This window comes from Castor canadensis, chromosome 6, assembly GCF_047511655.1.
Source record: "Castor canadensis chromosome 6, mCasCan1.hap1v2, whole genome shotgun sequence".
NCBI classification, from domain to species: domain Eukaryota; kingdom Metazoa; phylum Chordata; class Mammalia; order Rodentia; family Castoridae; genus Castor; species Castor canadensis.
Window position 1 is genome coordinate 52,926,209 of NC_133391.1, and position 24,839 is coordinate 52,951,047.

Genomic DNA, 24,839 nt, shown 5'->3' on the forward strand with positions numbered 1-24,839 from the left:
TTCATGCTTGAGATATGCTGTCTTTGTGCCAAATAGGCCTATTCAGCTGAGTTGAAGAAACAGCTGTACTACTCTAAAGAAAACCATCTATGTTTCAGACTGTACCATCTATCACCTTGTTTCCAAGTGAAAATTGAGTTACTTTTTGAAAGGTGTTCCTCCTACAACTTAGATTTTGAACGTTGGAGATTAGCTCATGTTGTCCTAAGTGGCATAGTCACCTCAGTTGAAAAACCCATGTATCAATGCAAAGAAGAACATCTGTGTTAAAAGCTTCATCATCTAGCACATTGTTTCCCTATGAGAATTGAGTAATTTTTGATAGGAACTCCACCTTCAACTTAGATGATTCAAAGTGGAGATAGGCTGTCTTTCTTTCAAATAGGCCTACTCACCTGAATTGAATGAACACATGTTTCTCTAGAAAGAAAACGATCTGTCATGGAAGCCAGATCAAAAGTCACATTGTTTCCCTGTGAGAATCGAATGAATTTTTGAAAGGAAAACTTCCTGCTACTTAGGTTTTTCAAGGTGTATACAGGCTGTTTTTGTTCCATATTGGGCTGTTCAGCTCAGTTCAACAAACACATGTGTCACTCCAAAGAAACCATCTCTGTTAGAAGCTGCAGCATCTAGCACATTGTTTCCCTGTGAGAACTGAGATTCTTTCTGAAAGCAATACTTCTTGCAAGTTAGGTTTCTCAAGGTGGGGATTGGCTTTCTTGTTCCAAATAGGCCTATTCATCAGAGTTGAAGAAACACATATATCACTGCAGAGAAAGCCATGTTTGTTAGAAGCTGCAAAAACTAGCAAATTGTTTCCCAGTGAGAATTGATTTCTTTTTAGAAGGGAATACTTCTGCAACATAGGTATCTCAAGGTGTAGAAAGGCTGGTTTTGTTAGAAGTATGTGTGTGCAGCAGAGTTGATGTAACACATGTATCTCTCGAAAGAAAACCATCTGTGTGAACTCTTTGAGCATCGGACACACTGCTCCCTGTGAGAATCGAGTTAGTTTTTGAAAGGAAAAGCGCCGGAAACTTAAGCGTTTCAAGGTGAATGTTGCCTCTCTTTGCTCAAAATAGGCCTATTCATCTCAGTTGAAGAAATACATGTATCACTAAAAAGAAGAACACGTGTGTGACAAGCTGCAGTATCTAACACATGGTTTGCCTGTGAGAAATGAGTTAGTTTAGGAACGTAAACTTCCTGCAACTTTGCTTTCTGTAGGTGGAGATAGGCTCTGTTTGTTTCAAGTAGGCCTATACTGTTGAGTTGAAGAAACACATGTATCTCTCGAAAGAAAACAATCTGTGTTAGAAGCAGAATCATGGAGCACATTGTTTCCCAGTGAGAAGTGATGTACTTATTGAAAGCAAAACTCCTGCTCCCTGGAATGTTCGTGGCGGACCTAGGCTCTGTTTGTTCCAAGAAGCTCTATTCAGCTCAGTTGAAAATACACATGTATCACTCCAAAGAAACCATCTCTGTTAGAAGCTGTACCACATACCACATTGTTGCCTTAGGAGAATTCAGTTTCTGATGGAAATACTTCCTGCTCATTAGGTTTGACAAGGAGGCGCTTCACTTTCTTCCAATTAGGCCTCTTAAGCACAGTTGAAGAACCACATGTATCATGCAAAGAAAATCATCTATATTAGAAGTTGCAACATCTAGTACATTGTTTTCCTTGTAGAATTGAGTGAGTTTCTTAAAGTGATACTTCTTGCAACTTATGTTTTTCAAGGTGGAGGTAAGCTCTTGTTCCAAATATTCCTATTTAGATGAGATGAAGAAACACATGTATCTCTCCAAAGAAAACCACCTGTGTTAGAAGCAGGATCTTCCAGCACCTAATTTCCCTGTCAGAATTGAATTAGTTTTTGAAAGGAAAACCTCCTGCTTCTTAGGATTTTCAAGGAGTAGATATGATCTGTTTGTTCCATGTAGTCCTGTTCAGCTTAGTTGAGAAACGGATGTTGAACAAAAAAGAAAGCCATCTGTGTTAGAAGCTGCAGCATCAAGCACAAGGTTTCCCTATGAGACCTGAGTTACTTTCTGAAAGTAATACTTCCTACAACTTATGTTTTTCAAGGTGGATATAGGCTCTTTTTGTTCCATAGAGGACTATGTAGCTGTGGTGAAGAAACACATGTATCATACCAAAGAAAATCATTTTGGTTAGAAGCTGCAGCATCTAGCTCCATGTTTCCCTCTGAATATTGAGTTAATTTTAGAAAGGAGTACTTCCTGCAGCTTAGGTTTCTCAAGGTGGAGATGAGCTTACTTTGTTACCAGTATGCCAATTGAGAAGATGTGATGACACACATGAATCTCTCAAAAGAAAATAATCCACATTAGAGGCAGGAGTACCTAGCACATTGTCTCTGTCTGAGAACTTAGTTTATTTCTGAAATTAATCGATCCTGAAACGTAGGTTTTTCAAGGTGCAGTTAACCTCTCTCTGTGCCAAATATCTCTATTCAGCTGAGTTGAAAGAACACATATATCAATTGAAAAAAACCCGCCGTTCCTAGATGCAGGATCATTGAGCTTACTGTTTCCCTATTAGATTTCAGTTATTTTTTCCAAGAAAAACCTTCTGCTACTTAGCATGTTCAAATAGGCATATTCAGCTCAGTGGAAGAAACACATATGTCCCTGCAAAAAAGGCCATCTGTGTTAGAAGCTACAGCATTTAGCACATTGATTCCCTGTGAGAATGCAGTTATATTCTGATAGCAATACTTCCTGCAACTTAGGTTTTTCCAGCTGGAGCTAGTCTCTCTTCGTTCCAAATATCCCTATTCGGCTGGGTTGAAAAAACACATGTATCTCTCAAAGGGAAACCATCTGTGTTAGAAGCAGGGGCATCTATCACACTGATTCCCTGTGAGAATTGAGCTATTTTTTGAAAGTAAAAGTTCCTTCTACTTAGGAATTTCAAGATAGTGATAGGCTCTTTTTATTTCCAGTAGGCCTACTGAGCAGACCTGAAGAAAGACATATATCACTTCCAAGACAACCATCTATGTTGAAAGCTGCAGCATCTAGCACATTGGTTCCCTGTGAGAATTGAGTTAGGTTTAGAAAGGAATACTTCCTGTTACTTATGTTTCTCTAAGTAGATGTAGGCTTAGTTTCTCACCTGTAGGCCTATTGATTAGAGTGGATGGAATACATGTATCTCTCCAAAGAGTACCATCTGTGTTCAAAGCCAGTGCATCTAGCACTTGGCTCCTTGTGAGAATTGAGTGAATTTGTGAATATAATACTCCCTGCATCTTCGGATTTTCTTTCTGGAGATAGATTCGGGTTGTTCCAAATAGGCCTATTCAGCATAGTTGAAGAAATGTATGTATCAATCGAAAGAAAATCATCTGTGCTAGAAGCAGGATCATCAAGCACATTGTTTCAGAGTGAGAATTGAATTAGTTTTTGAGAAGAAAGCTTCCTGCTACTTCGGTAATTGATGGTTAAGTTAGGCTGTGTTTGTTCCCAATTGCCCTGTTCAGGTCACTTGAAGAAACACTTGGATCACTCTAAGGAAAACCGTCTATGTTAGAAGCTGCAGAATCTGGCAGACTGTTTCACTCTGAGAATTGAGTACGTTTTTGAAAGGAATTCCTCCCATAACTTCGATTTTCCCAAAAGACGTTTGACTTTCTTTGTTCCAAGTAGTCATCCTCACCTCATTTGAAGAAGCACATGTATCAACAGGCAGAAAAACATCTGTGTGAAAAGAAGGATAACCTAGCACATTGTTTTCCTGTGAAAAGGGAGTTAGATTTTGAAAGGAAAATGTCCTGCTATGGAGGATGGCTCTGATTGTTCCAAATAAGCCTATTCAGCTGAGGTGAAGAAACACAGGTATCAATTGACAGAAAACCATCTGAGTTAGAGGCACGATCATCTATCACATTGTTTTTTATTCGTGTGAGAATTGAGCTACTGTTTGAAAGGAAAACTTCATGCTACTTGAGGATATCAAGGTCGTGGTAGGCGCTCTTTATTCCAAATAGGCCTATTCAGCAGATTGAAGAAACACATATACCACTGCAAAGATAACCATCTATGTTAGAAGCTGCAGAATTGAGCACATTGTTTGCTTGTTGGCATTGAGTCAGTTTTGAAAGGAATTACTCTTGCAACTTAGACTTTTCGAGGTGGAGGTAGGCTCTGGTTGTTCCAAATAGCCCTATTCAGATCAGTTGAAGAAACACATGTATCACTTCAAAGAAGACCATATGTGTGAGAGCTGCAGCATCTAGCACATTGTTTCCCGGTGAGAACTAAATGAGTTTCTGAAAGTAATCCTTCCTCCAACTTATGCTTTTCATGCTTGAGATATGCTGTCTTTGTGCCAAATAGGCCTATTCAGCTGAGTTGAAGAAACAGCTGTACTACTCTAAAGAAAACCATCTATGTTTCAGACTGTACCATCTATCACCTTGTTTCCAAGTGAAAATTGAGTTACTTTTTGAAAGGTGTTCCTCCTACAACTTAGATTTTGAACGTTGGAGATTAGCTCATGTTGTCCTAAGTGGCATAGTCACCTCAGTTGAAAAACCCATATATCAATGCAAAGAAGAACATCTGTGTTAAAAGCTTCATCATCTAGCACATTGTTTCCCTATGAGAATTGAGTAATTTTTGATAGGAACTCCACCTTCAACTTAGATGATTCAAAGTGGAGATAGGCTGTCTTTCTTTCAAATAGGCCTACTCACCTGAATTGAATGAACACGTTTCTCTAGAAAGAAAACGATCTGTCATGGAAGCCAGATCAAAAGTCACATTGTTTCCCTGTGAGAATCGAATGAATTTTTGAAAGGAAAACTTCCTGCTACTTAGGTTTTTCAAGGTGTATACAGGCTGTGTTTGTTCCATATTGGGCTGTTCAGCTCAGTTCAACAAACACATGTGTCACTCCAAAGAAACCATCTCTGTTAGAAGCTGCAGCATCTAGCACATTGTTTCCCTGTGAGAACTGAGATTCTTTCTGAAAGCAATACTTCTTGCAAGTTAGGTTTCTCAAGGTGGGGATTGGCTTTCTTGTTCCAAATAGGCCTATTCATCAGAGTTGAAGAAACACATATATCACTGCAGAGAAAGCCATGTTTGTTAGAAGCTGCAAAAACTAGCAAATTGTTTCCCAGTGAGAATTGATTTCTTTTTAGAAGGGAATACTTCTGCAACATAGGTATCTCAAGGTGTAGAAAGGCTGGTTTTGTTAGAAGTATGTGTGTGCAGCAGAGTTGATGTAACACATGTATCTCTCGAAAGAAAACCATCTGTGTGAACTCTTTGAGCATCGGACACACTGCTCCCTGTGAGAATCGAGTTAGTTTTTGAAAGGAAAAGCGCCGGAAACTTGAGCGTTTCAAGGTGAATGTTGCCTCTCTTTGCTCAAAATAGGCCTATTCATCTCAGTTGAAGAAATACATGTATCACTAAAAAGAAGAACACGTGTGTGACAAGCTGCAGTATCTAACACATGGTTTGCCTGTGAGAAATGAGTTAGTTTAGGAACGTAAACTTCCTGCAACTTTGCTTTCTGTAGGTGGAGATAGGCTCTGTTTGTTTCAAGTAGGCCTATACTGTTGAGTTGAAGAAACACATGTATCTCTCGAAAGAAAACAATCTGTGTTAGAAGCAGAATCATGGAGCACATTGTTTCCCAGTGAGAAATGATGTACTTATTGAAAGCAAAACTCCTGCTCCCTGGAATGTTCGTGGCGGACCTAGGCTCTGTTTGTTCCAAGAAGCTCTATTCAGCTCAGTTGAAAATACACATGTATCACTCCAAAGAAACCATCTCTGTTAGAAGCTGTACCACATACCACATTGTTGCCTTAGGAGAATTCAGTTTCTGATGGAAATACTTCCTGCTCATTAGGTTTGACAAGGAGGCGCTTCACTTTCTTCCAATTAGGCCTCTTAAGCACAGTTGAAGAACCACATGTATCATGCAAAGAAAATCATCTGTATTAGAAGTTGCAACATCTAGTACATTGTTTTCCTTGTAGAATTGAGTGAGTTTCTTAAAGTGATACTTCTTGCAACTTATGTTTTTCAAGGTGGAGGTAAGCTCTTGTTCCAAATATTCCTATTTAGATGAGATGAAGAAACACATGTATCTCTCCAAAGAAAACCACCTGTGTTAGAAGCAGGATCTTCCAGCACCTAATTTCCCTGTCAGAATTGAATTAGTTTTTGAAAGGAAAACCTCCTGCTTCTTAGGATTTTCAAGGAGTAGATATGATCTGTTTGTTCCATGTAGTCCTGTTCAGCTTAGTTGAGAAACGGATGTTGAACAAAAAAGAAAGCCATCTGTGTTAGAAGCTGCAGCATCAAGCACAAGGTTTCCCTATGAGACCTGAGTTACTTTCTGAAAGTAATACTTCCTACAACTTATGTTTTTCAAGGTGGATATAGGCTCTTTTTGTTCCATAGAGGACTATGTAGCTGTGGTGAAGAAACACATGTATCATACCAAAGAAAATCATTTTGGTTAGAAGCTGCAGCATCTAGCTCCATGTTTCCCTCTGAATATTGAGTTAATTTTAGAAAGGAGTACTTCCTGCAGCTTAGGTTTCTCAAGGTGGAGATGAGCTTACTTTGTTACCAGTATGCCAATTGAGAAGATGTGATGACACACATGAATCTCTCAAAAGAAAATAATCCACATTAGAGGCAGGAGTACCTAGCACATTGTCTCTGTCTGAGAACTTAGTTTATTTCTGAAATTAATCGATCCTGAAACGTAGGTTTTTCAAGGTGCAGTTAACCTCTCTCTGTGCCAAATATCTCTATTCAGCTGAGTTGAAAGAACACATATATCAATTGAAAAAAACCCGCCGTTCCTAGATGCAGGATCATTGAGCTTACTGTTTCCCTATTAGATTTCAGTTATTTTTTCCAAGAAAAACCTTCTGCTACTTAGCATGTTCAAATAGGCATATTCAGCTCAGTGGAAGAAACACATATGTCCCTGCAAAAAAGGCCATCTGTGTTAGAAGCTACAGCATTTAGCACATTGATTCCCTGTGAGAATGCAGTTATATTCTGATAGCAATACTTCCTGCAACTTAGGTTTTTCCAGCTGGAGCTAGTCTCTCTTCGTTCCAAATATCCCTATTCGGCTGGGTTGAAAAAACACATGTATCTCTCAAAGGGAAACCATCTGTGTTAGAAGCAGGGGCATCTATCACACTGATTCCCTGTGAGAATTGAGCTATTTTTTGAAAGTAAAAGTTCCTTCTACTTAGGAATTTCAAGATAGTGATAGGCTCTTTTTATTTCCAGTAGGCCTACTGAGCAGACCTGAAGAAAGACATATATCACTTCCAAGACAACCATCTATGTTGAAAGCTGCAGCATCTAGCACATTGGTTCCCTGTGAGAATTGAGTTAGGTTTAGAAAGGAATACTTCCTGTTACTTATGTTTCTCTAAGTAGATGTAGGCTTAGTTTCTCACCTGTAGGCCTATTGATTAGAGTGGATGGAATACATGTATCTCTCCAAAGAGTACCATCTGTGTTCAAAGCCAGTGCATCTAGCACTTGGCTCCTTGTGAGAATTGAGTGAATTTGTGAATATAATACTCCCTGCATCTTCGGATTTTCTTTCTGGAGATAGATTCGGGTTGTTCCAAATAGGCCTATTCAGCATAGTTGAAGAAATGTATGTATCAATCGAAAGAAAATCATCTGTGCTAGAAGCAGGATCATCAAGCACATTGTTTCAGAGTGAGAATTGAATTAGTTTTTGAGAAGAAAGCTTCCTGCTACTTCGGTAATTGATGGTTAAGTTAGGCTGTGTTTGTTCCCAATTGCCCTGTTCAGGTCACTTGAAGAAACACTTGGATCACTCTAAGGAAAACCGTCTATGTTAGAAGCTGCAGAATCTGGCAGACTGTTTCACTCTGAGAATTGAGTACGTTTTTGAAAGGAATTCCTCCCATAACTTCGATTTTCCCAAAAGACGTTTGACTTTCTTTGTTCCAAGTAGTCATCCTCACCTCATTTGAAGAAGCACATGTATCAACAGGCAGAAAAACATCTGTGTGAAAAGAAGGATAACCTAGCACATTGTTTTCCTGTGAAAAGGGAGTTAGATTTTGAAAGGAAAATGTCCTGCTATGGAGGATGGCTCTGATTGTTCCAAATAAGCCTATTCAGCTGAGGTGAAGAAACACAGGTATCAATTGACAGAAAACCATCTGAGTTAGAGGCACGATCATCTATCACATTGTTTTTTATTCGTGTGAGAATTGAGCTACTGTTTGAAAGGAAAACTTCATGCTACTTGAGGATATCAAGGTCGTGGTAGGCGCTCTTTATTCCAAATAGGCCTATTCAGCAGATTGAAGAAACACATATACCACTGCAAAGATAACCATCTATGTTAGAAGCTGCAGAATTGAGCACATTGTTTGCTTGTTGGCATTGAGTCAGTTTTGAAAGGAATTACTCTTGCAACTTAGACTTTTCGAGGTGGAGGTAGGCTCTGGTTGCTCCAAATAGCCCTATTCAGATCAGTTGAAGAAACACATGTATCACTTCAAAGAAGACCATATGTGTGAGAGCTGCAGCATCTAGCACATTGTTTCCCGGTGAGAACTAAATGAGTTTCTGAAAGTAATCCTTCCTCCAACTTATGCTTTTCATGCTTGAGATATGCTGTCTTTGTGCCAAATAGGCCTATTCAGCTGAGTTGAAGAAACAGCTGTACTACTCTAAAGAAAACCATCTATGTTTCAGACTGTACCATCTATCACCTTGTTTCCAAGTGAAAATTGAGTTACTTTTTGAAAGGTGTTCCTCCTACAACTTAGATTTTGAACGTTGGAGATTAGCTCATGTTGTCCTAAGTGGCATAGTCACCTCAGTTGAAAAACCCATATATCAATGCAAAGAAGAACATCTGTGTTAAAAGCTTCATCATCTAGCACATTGTTTCCCTATGAGAATTGAGTAATTTTTGATAGGAACTCCACCTTCAACTTAGATGATTCAAAGTGGAGATAGGCTGTCTTTCTTTCAAATAGGCCTACTCACCTGAATTGAATGAACACGTTTCTCTAGAAAGAAAACGATCTGTCATGGAAGCCAGATCAAAAGTCACATTGTTTCCCTGTGAGAATCGAATGAATTTTTGAAAGGAAAACTTCCTGCTACTTAGGTTTTTCAAGGTGTATACAGGCTGTGTTTGTTCCATATTGGGCTGTTCAGCTCAGTTCAACAAACACATGTGTCACTCCAAAGAAACCATCTCTGTTAGAAGCTGCAGCATCTAGCACATTGTTTCCCTGTGAGAACTGAGATTCTTTCTGAAAGCAATACTTCTTGCAAGTTAGGTTTCTCAAGGTGGGGATTGGCTTTCTTGTTCCAAGTAGGCCTATTCATCAGAGTTGAAGAAACACATATATCACTGCAGAGAAAGCCATGTTTGTTAGAAGCTGCAAAAACTAGCAAATTGTTTCCCAGTGAGAATTGATTTCTTTTTAGAAGGGAATACTTCTGCAACATAGGTATCTCAAGGTGTAGAAAGGCTGGTTTTGTTAGAAGTATGTGTGTGCAGCAGAGTTGATGTAACACATGTATCTCTCGAAAGAAAACCATCTGTGTGAACTCTTTGAGCATCGGACACACTGCTCCCTGTGAGAATCGAGTTAGTTTTTGAAAGGAAAAGCGCCGGAAACTTGAGCGTTTCAAGGTGAATGTTGCCTCTCTTTGCTCAAAATAGGCCTATTCATCTCAGTTGAAGAAATACATGTATCACTAAAAAGAAGAACACGTGTGTGACAAGCTGCAGTATCTAACACATGGTTTGCCTGTGAGAAATGAGTTAGTTTAGGAACGTAAACTTCCTGCAACTTTGCTTTCTGTAGGTGGAGATAGGCTCTGTTTGTTTCAAGTAGGCCTATACTGTTGAGTTGAAGAAACACATGTATCTCTCGAAAGAAAACAATCTGTGTTAGAAGCAGAATCATGGAGCACATTGTTTCCCAGTGAGAAATGATGTACTTATTGAAAGCAAAACTCCTGCTCCCTGGAATGTTCGTGGCGGACCTAGGCTCTGTTTGTTCCAAGAAGCTCTATTCAGCTCAGTTGAAAATACACATGTATCACTCCAAAGAAACCATCTCTGTTAGAAGCTGTACCACATACCACATTGTTGCCTTAGGAGAATTCAGTTTCTGATGGAAATACTTCCTGCTCATTAGGTTTGACAAGGAGGCGCTTCACTTTCTTCCAATTAGGCCTCTTAAGCACAGTTGAAGAACCACATGTATCATGCAAAGAAAATCATCTGTATTAGAAGTTGCAACATCTAGTACATTGTTTTCCTTGTAGAATTGAGTGAGTTTCTTAAAGTGATACTTCTTGCAACTTATGTTTTTCAAGGTGGAGGTAAGCTCTTGTTCCAAATATTCCTATTTAGATTAGATGAAGAAACACATGTATCTCTCCAAAGAAAACCACCTGTGTTAGAAGCAGGATCTTCCAGCACCTAATTTCCCTGTCAGAATTGAATTAGTTTTTGAAAGGAAAACCTCCTGCTTCTTAGGATTTTCAAGGAGTAGATATGATCTGTTTGTTCCATGTAGTCCTGTTCAGCTTAGTTGAGAAACGGATGTTGAACAACAAAGAAAGCCATCTGTGTTAGAAGCTGCAGCATCAAGCACAAGGTTTCCCTATGAGACCTGAGTTACTTTCTGAAAGTAATACTTCCTACAACTTATGTTTTTCAAGGTGGATATAGGCTCTTTTTGTTCCATAGAGGACTATGTAGCTGTGGTGAAGAAACACATGTATCATACCAAAGAAAATCATTTTGGTTAGAAGCTGCAGCATCTAGCTCCATGTTTCCCTCTGAATATTGAGTTAATTTTAGAAAGGAGTACTTCCTGCAGCTTAGGTTTCTCAAGGTGGAGATGAGCTTACTTTGTTACCAGTATGCCAATTGAGAAGATGTGATGACACACATGAATCTCTCAAAAGAAAATAATCCACATTAGAGGCAGGAGTACCTAGCACATTGTCTCTGTCTGAGAACTTAGTTTATTTCTGAAATTAATCGATCCTGAAACGTAGGTTTTTCAAGGTGCAGTTAACCTCTCTCTGTGCCAAATATCTCTATTCAGCTGAGTTGAAAGAACACATATATCAATTGAAAAAAACCCGCCGTTCCTAGATGCAGGATCATTGAGCTTACTGTTTCCCTATTAGATTTCAGTTATTTTTTCCAAGAAAAACCTTCTGCTACTTAGCATGTTCAAATAGGCATATTCAGCTCAGTGGAAGAAACACATATGTCCCTGCAAAAAAGGCCATCTGTGTTAGAAGCTACAGCATTTAGCACATTGATTCCCTGTGAGAATGCAGTTATATTCTGATAGCAATACTTCCTGCAACTTAGGTTTTTCCAGCTGGAGCTAGTCTCTCTTCGTTCCAAATATCCCTATTCGGCTGGGTTGAAAAAACACATGTATCTCTCAAAGGGAAACCATCTGTGTTAGAAGCAGGGGCATCTATCACACTGATTCCCTGTGAGAATTGAGCTATTTTTTGAAAGTAAAAGTTCCTTCTACTTAGGAATTTCAAGATAGTGATAGGCTCTTTTTATTTCCAGTAGGCCTACTGAGCAGACCTGAAGAAAGACATATATCACTTCCAAGACAACCATCTATGTTGAAAGCTGCAGCATCTAGCACATTGGTTCCCTGTGAGAATTGAGTTAGGTTTAGAAAGGAATACTTCCTGTTACTTATGTTTCTCTAAGTAGATGTAGGCTTAGTTTCTCACCTGTAGGCCTATTGATTAGAGTGGATGGAATACATGTATCTCTCCAAAGAGTACCATCTGTGTTCAAAACCAGTACATCTAGCACTTGGCTCCTTGTGAGAATTGAGTGAATTTGTGAATATAATACTCCCTACATCTTCGGATTTTCTTTCTGGAGATAGATTCAGGTTGTTCCAAATAGGCCTATTCAGCATAGTTGAAGAAATGTATGTATCAATCGAAAGAAAATCATCTGTGCTAGAAGCAGGATCATCAAGCACATTGTTTCAGAGTGAGAATTGAATTAGTTTTTGAGAAGAAAGCTTCCTGCTACTTCGGTAATTGATGGTTAAGTTAGGCTGTGTTTGTTCCCAATTGCCCTGTTCAGGTCACTTGAAGAAACACTTGGATCACTCTAAGGAAAACCGTCTATGTTAGAAGCTGCAGAATCTGGCAGACTGTTTCACTCTGAGAATTGAGTACGTTTTTGAAAGGAATTCCTCCCATAACTTCGATTTTCCCAAAAGACGTTTGACTTTCTTTGTTCCAAGTACTCATCCTCACCTCATTTGAAGAAGCACATGTATCAACAGGCAGAAAAACATCTGTGTGAGAAGAAGGATAACCTAGCACATTGTTTTCCTGTGAAAAGGGAGTTAGATTTTGAAAGGAAAATGTCCTGCTATGGAGGATGGCTCTGATTGTTCCAAATAAGCCTATTCAGCTGAGGTGAAGAAACACAGGTATCAATTGACAGAAAACCATCTGAGTTAGAGGCACGATCATCTATCACATTGTTTTTTATTCGTGTGAGAATTGAGCTACTGTTTGAAAGGAAAACTTCATGCTACTTGAGGATATCAAGGTCGTGGTAGGCGCTCTTTATTCCAAATAGGCCTATTCAGCAGATTGAAGAAACACATATACCACTGCAAAGATAACCATCTATGTTAGAAGCTGCAGAATTGAGCACATTGTTTGCTTGTTGGCATTGAGTCAGTTTTGAAAGGAATTACTCTTGCAACTTAGACTTTTCGAGGTGGAGGTAGGCTCTGGTTGTTCCAAATAGCCCTATTCAGATCAGTTGAAGAAACACATGTATCACTTCAAAGAAGACCATATGTGTGAGAGCTGCAGCATCTAGCACATTGTTTCCCGGTGAGAACTAAATGAGTTTCTGAAAGTAATCCTTCCTCCAACTTATGCTTTTCATGCTTGAGATATGCTGTCTTTGTGCCAAATAGGCCTATTCAGCTGAGTTGAAGAAACAGCTGTACTACTCTAAAGAAAACCATCTATGTTTCAGACTGTACCATCTATCACCTTGTTTCCAAGTGAAAATTGAGTTACTTTTTGAAAGGTGTTCCTCCTACAACTTAGATTTTGAACGTTGGAGATTAGCTCATGTTGTCCTAAGTGGCATAGTCACCTCAGTTGAAAAACCCATGTATCAATGCAAAGAAGAACATCTGTGTTAAAAGCTTCATCATCTAGCACATTGTTTCCCTATGAGAATTGAGTAATTTTTGAAAGGAACTCCACCTTCAACTTAGATGATTCAAAGTGGAGATAGGCTGTCTTTGTTTCAAATAGGCCTACTCACGTGAATTGAATGAACACATGTTTCTCTAGAAAGAAAACGATCTGTCATGGAAGCCAGATCAAAAGTCACATTGTTTCCCTGTGAGAATCGAATGAATTTTTGAAAGGAAAACTTCCTGCTACTTAGGTTTTTCAAGGTGTATACAGGCTGTTTTTGTTCCATATTGGGCTGTTCAGCTCAGTTCAACAAACACATGTGTCACTCCAAAGAAACCATCTCTGTTAGAAGCTGCAGCATCTAGCACATTGTTTCCCTGTGAGAACTGAGATTCTTTCTGAAAGCAATCCTTCTTGCAAGTTAGGTTTCTCAAGGTGGGGATTGGCTTTCTTGTTCCAAATAGGCCTATTCATCACGGTTGAAGAAACACATATATCACTGCAGAGAAAGCCATGTTTGTTAGAAGCTGCAAAAACTAGCAAATTGTTTCCCAGTGAGAATTGATTTCTTTTTAGAAGGGAATACTTCTGCAACATAGGTATCTCAAGGTGTAGAAAGGCTGGTTTTGTTAGAAGTATGTGTGTGCAGCAGAGTTGATGTAACACATGTATCTCTCGAAAGAAAACCATCTGTGTGAACTATTTGAGCATCGGACACACTGCTCCCTGTGAGAATCGAGTTAGTTTTTGAAAGGAAAAGCGCCGGAAACTTGAGCGTTTCAAGGTGAATGTTGCCTCTCTTTGCTCAAAATAGGCCTATTCATCTCAGTTGAAGAAATACATGTATCACTAAAAAGAAGAACACGTGTGTGACAAGCTGCAGTATCTAACACATGGTTTGCCTGTGAGAAATGAGTTAGTTTAGGAACGTAAACTTCCTGCAACTTTGCTTTCTGTAGGTGGAGATAGGCTCTGTTTGTTTCAAGTAGGCCTATACTGTTGAGTTGAAGAAACACATGTATCTCTCGAAAGAAAACAATCTGTGTTAGAAGCAGAATCATGGAGCACATTGTTTCCCAGTGAGAAGTGATGTACTTATTGAAAGCAAAACTCCTGCTCCCTGGAATGTTCGTGGCGGACCTAGGCTCTGTTTGTTCCAAGAAGCTCTATTCAGCTCAGTTGAAAATACACATGTATCACTCCAAAGAAACCATCTCTGTTAGAAGCTGTACCACATACCACATTGTTGCCTTAGGAGAATTCAGTTTCTGATGGAAATACTTCCTGCTCATTAGGTTTGACAAGGAGGCGCTTCACTTTCTTCCAATTAGGCCTCTTAAGCACAGTTGAAGAACCACATGTATCATGCAAAGAAAATCATCTATATTAGAAGTTGCAACATCTAGTACATTGTTTTCCTTGTAGAATTGAGTGAGTTTCTTAAAGTGATACTTCTTGCAACTTATGTTTTTCAAGGTGGAGGTAAGCTCTTGTTCCAAATATTCCTATTTAGATGAGATGAAGAAACACATGTATCTCTCCAAAGAAAACCACCTGTGTTAGAAGCAGGATCTTCCAGCACCTAATTTCCCTGTCAGAATTGAATTAGTTTTTGAAAGGAAAACCTCCTGCTTCTTAGGATTTTCAAGGAGTAGATATGATCTGTTTGTTCCATGTAGTCCTGTTCAGCTTAGTTGAGAAACGGATGTTGAACAAAAAAGAAAGCCATCTGTGTTAGAAGCTGCAGCATCAAGCACATGGTTTCCCTATGAGACCTGAGTTACTTTCTGAAAGTAATACTTCCTACAACTTATGTTTTTCAAGGTGGATATAGGCTCTTTTTGTTCCATAGAGGACTATGTAGCTGTGGTGAAGAAACACATGTATCATACCAAAGAAAATCATTTTGGTTAGAAGCTGCAGCATCTAGCTCCATGTTTCCCTCTGAATATTGAGTTAATTTTAGAAAGGAGTACTTCCTGCAGCTTAGGTTTCTCAAGGTGGAGATGAGCTTACTTTGTTACCAGTATGCCAATTGAGAAGATGTGATGACACACATGAATCTCTCAAAAGAAAATAATCCACCTTAGAGGCAGGAGTACCTAGCACATTGTCTCTGTCTGAGAACTTAGTTTATTTCTGAAATTAATCGATCCTGAAACGTAGGTTTTTCAAGGTGCAGTTAACCTCTCTCTGTGCCAAATATCTCTATTCAGCTGAGTTGAAAGAACACATATATCAATTGAAAAAAACCCGCCGTTCCTAGATGCAGGATCATTGAGCTTACTGTTTCCCTATTAGATTTCAGTTATTTTTTCCAAGAAAAACCTTCTGCTACTTAGCATGTTCAAATAGGCATATTCAGCTCAGTGGAAGAAACACATATGTCCCTGCAAAAAAGGCCATCTGTGTTAGAAGCTACAGCATTTAGCACATTGATTCCCTGTGAGAATGCAGTTATATTCTGATAGCAATACTTCCTGCAACTTAGGTTTTTCCAGCTGGAGCTAGTCTCTCTTCGTTCCAAATATCCCTATTCGGCTGGGTTGAAAAAACACATGTATCTCTCAAAGGGAAACCATCTGTGTTAGAAGCAGGGGCATCTATCACACTGATTCCCTGTGAGAATTGAGCTATTTTTTGAAAGTAAAAGTTCCTTCTACTTAGGAATTTCAAGATAGTGATAGGCTCTTTTTATTTCCAGTAGGCCTACTGAGCAGACCTGAAGAAAGACATATATCACTTCCAAGACAACCATCTATGTTGAAAGCTGCAGCATCTAGCACATTGGTTCCCTGTGAGAATTGAGTTAGGTTTAGAAAGGAATACTTCCTGTTACTTATGTTTCTCTAAGTAGATGTAGGCTTAGTTTCTCACCTGTAGGCCTATTGATTAGAGTGGATGGAATACATGTATCTCTCCAAAGAGTACCATCTGTGTTCAAAACCAGTACATCTAGCACTTGGCTCCTTGTGAGAATTGAGTGAATTTGTGAATATAATACTCCCTACATCTTCGGATTTTCTTTCTGGAGATAGATTCAGGTTGTTCCAAATAGGCCTATTCAGCATAGTTGAAGAAATGTATGTATCAATCGAAAGAAAATCATCTGTGCTAGAAGCAGGATCATCAAGCACATTGTTTCAGAGTGAGAATTGAATTAGTTTTTGAGAAGAAAGCTTCCTGCTACTTCGGTAATTGATGGTTAAGTTAGGCTGTGTTTGTTCCCAATTGCCCTGTTCAGGTCACTTGAAGAAACACTTGGATCACTCTAAGGAAAACCGTCTATGTTAGAAGCTGCAGAATCTGGCAGACTGTTTCACTCTGAGAATTGAGTACGTTTTTGAAAGGAATTCCTCCCATAACTTCGATTTTCCCAAAAGACGTTTGACTTTCTTTGTTCCAAGTACTCATCCTCACCTCATTTGAAGAAGCACATGTATCAACAGGCAGAAAAACATCTGTGTGAGAAGAAGGATAACCTAGCACATTGTTTTCCTGTGAAAAGGGAGTTAGATTTTGAAAGGAAAATGTCCTGCTATGGAGGATGGCTCTGATTGTTCCAAATAAGCCTATTCAGCTGAGGTGAAGAAACACAGGTATCAATTGACAGAAAACCATCTGAGTTAGAGGCACGATCATCTATCACATTGTTTTTTATTCGTGTGAGAATTGAGCTACTGTTTGAAAGGAAAACTTCATGCTACTTGAGGATATCAAGGTCGTGGTAGGCGCTCTTTATTCCAAATAGGCCTATTCAGCAGATTGAAGAAACACATATACCACTGCAAAGATAACCATCTATGTTAGAAGCTGCAGAATTGAGCACATTGTTTGCTTGTTGGCATTGAGTCAGTTTTGAAAGGAATTACTCTTGCAACTTAGACTTTTCGAGGTGGAGGTAGGCTCTGGTTGTTCCAAATAGCCCTATTCAGATCAGTTGAAGAAACACATGTATCACTTCAAAGAAGACCATATGTGTGAGAGCTGCAGCATCTAGCACATTGTTTCCCGGTGAGAACTAAATGAGTTTCTGAAAGTAATCCTTCCTCCAACTTATGCTTTTCATGCTTGAGATATGCTGTCTTTGTGCCAAATAGGCCTATTCAGCTGAGTTGAAGAAACAGCTGTACTACTCTAAAGAAAACCATCTATGTTTCAGACTGTACCATCTATCACCTTGTTTCCAAGTGAAAATTGAGTTACTTTTTGAAAGGTGTTCCTCCTACAACTTAGATTTTGAACGTTGGAGATTAGCTCATGTTGTCCTAAGTGGCATAGTCACCTCAGTTGAAAAACCCATGTATCAATGCAAAGAAGAACATCTGTGTTAAAAGCTTCATCATCTAGCACATTGTTTCCCTATGAGAATTGAGTAATTTTTGAAAGGAACTCCACCTTCAACTTAGATGATTCAAAGTGGAGATAGGCTGTCTTTGTTTCAAATAGGCCTACTCACGTGAATTGAATGAACACATGTTTCTCTAGAAAGAAAACGATCTGTCATGGAAGCCAGATCAAAAGTCACATTGTTTCCCTGTGAGAATCGAATGAATTTTTGAAAGGAAAACTTCCTGCTACTTAGGTTTTTCAAGGTGTATACAGGCTGTTTTTGTTCCATATTGGGCTGTTCAGCTCAGTTCAACAAACACATGTGTCACTCCAAAGAAACCATCTCTGTTAGAAGCTGCAGCATCTAGCACATTGTTTCCCTGTGAGAACTGAGATTCTTTCTGAAAGCAATCCTTCTTGCAAGTTAGGTTTCTCAAGGTGGGGATTGGCTTTCTTGTTCCAAATAGGCCTATTCATCACGGTTGAAGAAACACATATATCACTGCAGAGAAAGCCATGTTTGTTAGAAGCTGCAAAAACTAGCAAATTGTTTCCCAGTGAGAATTGATTTCTTTTTAGAAGGGAATACTTCTGCAACATAGGTATCTCAAGGTGTAGAAAGGCTGGTTTTGTTAGAAGTATGTGTGTGCAGCAGAGTTGATGTAACACATGTATCTCTCGAAAGAAAACCATCTGTGTGAACTCTTTGAGCATCGGACACACTGCTCCCTGTGAGAATCGAGTTAGTTTTTGAAAGGAAAAGCGCCGGAAACTTGAGCGTTTCAAGGTGAATGTTGCCTCTCTTTGCTCAAAATAGGCCTATTCATCTCAGTTGAAGAAATACATGTATCACTAAAAAGAAGAACACGTGTGTGACAAGCTGCAGTATCTAACACATGGTTTGCCTGTGAGAAATGAGTTAGTTTAGGAACGTAAACTTCCTGCAACTTTGCTTTCTGTAGGTGGAGATAGGCTCTGTTTGTTTCAAGTAGGCCTATACTGTTGAGTTGAAGAAACACATGTATCTCTCGAAAGAAAACAATCTGTGTTAGAAGCAGAATCATGGAGCACATTGTTTCCCAGTGAGAAGTGATGTACTTATTGAAAGCAAAACTCCTGCTCCCTGGAATGTTCGTGGCGGACCTAGGCTCTGTTTGTTCCAAGAAGCTCTATTCAGCTCAGTTGAAAATACACATGTATCACTCCAAAGAAACCATCTCTGTTAGAAGCTGTACCACATACCACATTGTTGCCTTAGGAGAATTCAGTTTCTGATGGAAATACTTCCTGCTCATTAGGTTTGACAAGGAGGCGCTTCACTTTCTTCCAATTAGGCCTCTTAAGCACAGTTGAAGAACCACATGTATCATGCAAAGAAAATCATCTATATTAGAAGTTGCAACATCTAGTACATTGTTTTCCTTGTAGAATTGAGTGAGTTTCTTAAAGTGATACTTCTTGCAACTTATGTTTTTCAAGGTGGAGGTAAGCTCTTGTTCCAAATATTCCTATTTAGATGAGATGAAGAAACACATGTATCTCTCCAAAGAAAACCACCTGTGTTAGAAGCAGGATCTTCCAGCACCTAATTTCCCTGTCAGAATTGAATTAGTTTTTGAAAGGAAAACCTCCTGCTTCTTAGGATTTTCAAGGAGTAGATATGATCTGTTTGTTCCATGTAGTCCTGTTCAGCTTAGTTGAGAAACGGATGTTGAACAAAAAAGAAAGCCATCTGTGTTAGAAGCTGCAGCATCAAGCACATGGTTTCCCTATGAGACCTGAGTTACTTTCTGAAAGTAATACTTCCTACAACTTATGTTTTTCAAGGTGGATATAGGCTCTTTTTGTTCCATAGAGGACTATGTAGCTGTGGTGAAGAAACACATGTATCATACCAAAGAAAATCATTTTGGTTAGAAGCTGCAGCATCTAGCTCCATGTTTCCCTCTGAATATTGAGTTAATTTTAGAAAGGAGTACTTCCTGCAGCTTAGGTTTCTCAAGGTGGAGATGAGCTTACTTTGTTACCAGTATGCCAATTGAGAAGATGTGATGACACACATGAATCTCTCAAAAGAAAATAATCCACCTTAGAGGCAGGAGTACCTAGCACATTGTCTCTGTCTGAGAACTTAGTTTATTTCTGAAATTAATCGATCCTGAAACGTAGGTTTTTCAAGGTGCAGTTAACCTCTCTCTGTGCCAAATATCTCTATTCAGCTGAGTTGAAAGAACACATATATCAATTGAAAAAAACCCGCCGTTCCTAGATGCAGGATCATTGAGCTTACTGTTTCCCTATTAGATTTCAGTTATTTTTTCCAAGAAAAACCTTCTGCTACTTAGCATGTTCAAATAGGCATATTCAGCTCAGTGGAAGAAACACATATGTCCCTGCAAAAAAGGCCATCTGTGTTAGAAGCTACAGCATTTAGCACATTGATTCCCTGTGAGAATGCAGTTATATTCTGATAGCAATACTTCCTGCAACTTAGGTTTTTCCAGCTGGAGCTAGTCTCTCTTCGTTCCAAATATCCCTATTCGGCTGGGTTGAAAAAACACATGTATCTCTCAAAGGGAAACCATCTGTGTTAGAAGCAGGGGCATCTATCACACTGATTCCCTGTGAGAATTGAGCTATTTTTTGAAAGTAAAAGTTCCTTCTACTTAGGAATTTCAAGATAGTGATAGGCTCTTTTTATTTCCAGTAGGCCTACTGAGCAGACCTGAAGAAAGACATATATCACTTCCAAGACAACCATCTATGTTGAAAGCTGCAGCATCTAGCACATTGGTTCCCTGTGAGAATTGAGTTAGGTTTAGAAAGGAATACTTCCTGTTACTTATGTTTCTCTAAGTAGATGTAGGCTTAGTTTCTCACCTGTAGGCCTATTGATTAGAGTGGATGGAATACATGTATCTCTCCAAAGAGTACCATCTGTGTTCAAAGCCAGTGCATCTAGCACTTGGCTCCTTGTGAGAATTGAGTGAATTTGTGAATATAATACTCCCTGCATCTTCGGATTTTCTTTCTGGAGATAGATTCGGGTTGTTCCAAATAGGCCTATTCAGCATAGTTGAAGAAATGTATGTATCAATCGAAAGAAAATCATCTGTGCTAGAAGCAGGATCATCAAGCACATTGTTTCAGAGTGAGAATTGAATTAGTTTTTGAGAAGAAAGCTTCCTGCTACTTCGGTAATTGATGGTTAAGTTAGGCTGTGTTTGTTCCCAATTGCCCTGTTCAGGTCACTTGAAGAAACACTTGGATCACTCTAAGGAAAACCGTCTATGTTAGAAGCTGCAGAATCTGGCAGACTGTTTCACTCTGAGAATTGAGTACGTTTTTGAAAGGAATTCCTCCCATAACTTCGATTTTCCCAAAAGACGTTTGACTTTCTTTGTTCCAAGTAGTCATCCTCACCTCATTTGAAGAAGCACATGTATCAACAGGCAGAAAAACATCTGTGTGAAAAGAAGGATAACCTAGCACATTGTTTTCCTGTGAAAAGGGAGTTAGATTTTGAAAGGAAAATGTCCTGCTATGGAGGATGGCTCTGATTGTTCCAAATAAGCCTATTCAGCTGAGGTGAAGAAACACAGGTATCAATTGACAGAAAACCATCTGAGTTAGAGGCACGATCATCTATCACATTGTTTTTTATTCGTGTGAGAATTGAGCTACTGTTTGAAAGGAAAACTTCATGCTACTTGAGGATATCAAGGTCGTGGTAGGCGCTCTTTATTCCAAATAGGCCTATTCAGCAGATTGAAGAAACACATATACCACTGCAAAGATAACCATCTATGTTAGAAGCTGCAGAATTGAGCACATTGTTTGCTTGTTGGCATTGAGTCAGTTTTGAAAGGAATTACTCTTGCAACTTAGACTTTTCGAGGTGGAGGTAGGCTCTGGTTGTTCCAAATAGCCCTATTCAGATCAGTTGAAGAAACACATGTATCACTTCAAAGAAGACCATATGTGTGAGAGCTGCAGCATCTAGCACATTGTTTCCCGGTGAGAACTAAATGAGTTTCTGAAAGTAATCCTTCCTCCAACTTATGCTTTTCATGCTTGAGATATGCTGTCTTTGTGCCAAATAGGCCTATTCAGCTGAGTTGAAGAAACAGCTGTACTACTCTAAAGAAAACCATCTATGTTTCAGACTGTACCATCTATCACCTTGTTTCCAAGTGAAAATTGAGTTACTTTTTGAAAGGTGTTCCTCCTACAACTTAGATTTTGAACGTTGGAGATTAGCTCATGTTGTCCTAAGTGGCATAGTCACCTCAGTTGAAAAACCCATATATCAATGCAAAGAAGAACATCTGTGTTAAAAGCTTCATCATCTAGCACATTGTTTCCCTATGAGAATTGAGTAATTTTTGATAGGAACTCCACCTTCAACTTAGATGATTCAAAGTGGAGATAGGCTGTCTTTCTTTCAAATAGGACTACTCACCTGAATTGAATGAACACGTTTCTCTAGAAAGAAAACGATCTGTCATGGAAGCCAGATCAAAAGTCACATTGTTTCCCTGTGAGAATCGAATGAATTTTTGAAAGGAAAACTTCCTGCTACTTAGGTTTTTCAAGGTGTATACAGGCTGTGTTTGTTCCATATTGGGCTGTTCAGCTCAGTTCAACAAACACATGTGTCACTCCAAAGAAACCATCTCTGTTAGAAGCTGCAGCATCTAGCACATTGTTTCCCTGTGAGAACTGAGATTCTTTCTGAAAGCAATACTTCTTGCAAGTTAGGTTTCTCAAGGTGGGGATTGATTTCTTGTTCCAAATAGGCCTATTCATCAGAGTTGAAGAAACACATATATCACTGCAGAGAAAGCCATGTTTGTTAGAAGCTGCAAAAACTAGCAAATTGTTTCCCAGTGAGAATTGATTTCTTTTTAGAAGGGAATACTTCTGCAACATAGGTATCTCAAGGTGTAGAAAGGCTGGTTTTGTTAGAAGTATGTGTGTGCAGCAGAGTTGATGTAACACATGTATCTCTCGAAAGAAAACCATCTGTGTGAACTCTTTGAGCATCGGACACACTGCTCCCTGTGAGAATCGAGTTAGTTTTTGAAAGGAAAAGCGCCGGAAACTTGAGCGTTTCAAGGTGAATGTTGCCTCTCTTTGCTCAAAATAGGCCTATTCATCTCAGTTGAAGAAATACATGTATCACTAAAAAGAAGAACACGTGTGTGACAAGCTGCAGTATCTAACACATGGTTTGCCTGTGAGAAATGAGTTAGTTTAGGAACGTAAACTTCCTGCAACTTTGCTTTCTGTAGGTGGAGATAGGCTCTGTTTGTTTCAAGTAGGCCTATACTGTTGAGTTGAAGAAACACATGTATCTCTCGAAAGAAAACAATCTGTGTTAGAAGCAGAATCATGGAGCACATTGTTTCCCAGTGAGAAATGATGTACTTATTGAAAGCAAAACTCCTGCTCCCTGGAATGTTCGTGGCGGACCTAGGCTCTGTTTGTTCCAAGAAGCTCTATTCAGCTCAGTTGAAAATACACATGTATCACTCCAAAGAAACCATCTCTGTTAGAAGCTGTACCACATACCACATTGTTGCCTTAGGAGAATTCAGTTTCTGATGGAAATACTTCCTGCTCATTAGGTTTGACAAGGAGGCGCTTCACTTTCTTCCAATTAGGCCTCTTAAGCACAGTTGAAGAACCACATGTATCATGCAAAGAAAATCATCTATATTAGAAGTTGCAACATCTAGTACATTGTTTTCCTTGTAGAATTGAGTGAGTTTCTTAAAGTGATACTTCTTGCAACTTATGTTTTTCAAGGTGGAGGTAAGCTCTTGTTCCAAATATTCCTATTTAGATGAGATGAAGAAACACATGTATCTCTCCAAAGAAAACCACCTGTGTTAGAAGCAGGATCTTCCAGCACCTAATTTCCCTGTCAGAATTGAATTAGTTTTTGAAAGGAAAACCTCCTGCTTCTTAGGATTTTCAAGGAGTAGATATGATCTGTTTGTTCCATGTAGTCCTGTTCAGCTTAGTTGAGAAACGGATGTTGAACAAAAAAGAAAGCCATCTGTGTTAGAAGCTGCAGCATCAAGCACATGGTTTCCCTATGAGACCTGAGTTACTTTCTGAAAGTAATACTTCCTACAACTTATGTTTTTCAAGGTGGATATAGGCTCTTTTTGTTCCATAGAGGACTATGTAGCTGTGGTGAAGAAACACATGTATCATACCAAAGAAAATCATTTTGGTTAGAAGCTGCAGCATCTAGCTCCATGTTTCCCTCTGAATATTGAGTTAATTTTAGAAAGGAGTACTTCCTGCAGCTTAGGTTTCTCAAGGTGGAGATGAGCTTACTTTGTTACCAGTATGCCAATTGAGAAGATGTGATGACACACATGAATCTCTCAAAAGAAAATAATCCACCTTAGAGGCAGGAGTACCTAGCACATTGTCTCTGTCTGAGAACTTAGTTTATTTCTGAAATTAATCGATCCTGAAACGTAGGTTTTTCAAGGTGCAGTTAACCTCTCTCTGTGCCAAATATCTCTATTCAGCTGAGTTGAAAGAACACATATATCAATTGAAAAAAACCCGCCGTTCCTAGATGCAGGATCATTGAGCTTACTGTTTCCCTATTAGATTTCAGTTATTTTTTCCAAGAAAAACCTTCTGCTACTTAGCATGTTCAAATAGGCATATTCAGCTCAGTGGAAGAAACACATATGTCCCTGCAAAAAAGGCCATCTGTGTTAGAAGCTACAGCATTTAGCACATTGATTCCCTGTGAGAATGCAGTTATATTCTGATAGCAATACTTCCTGCAACTTAGGTTTTTCCAGCTGGAGCTAGTCTCTCTTCGTTCCAAATATCCCTATTCGGCTGGGTTGAAAAAACACATGTATCTCTCAAAGGGAAACCATCTGTGTTAGAAGCAGGGGCATCTATCACACTGATTCCCTGTGAGAATTGAGCTATTTTTTGAAAGTAAAAGTTCCTTCTACTTAGGAATTTCAAGATAGTGATAGGCTCTTTTTATTTCCAGTAGGCCTACTGAGCAGACCTGAAGAAAGACATATATCACTTCCAAGACAACCATCTATGTTGAAAGCTGCAGCATCTAGCACATTGGTTCCCTGTGAGAATTGAGTTAGGTTTAGAAAGGAATACTTCCTGTTACTTATGTTTCTCTAAGTAGATGTAGGCTTAGTTTCTCACCTGTAGGCCTATTGATTAGAGTG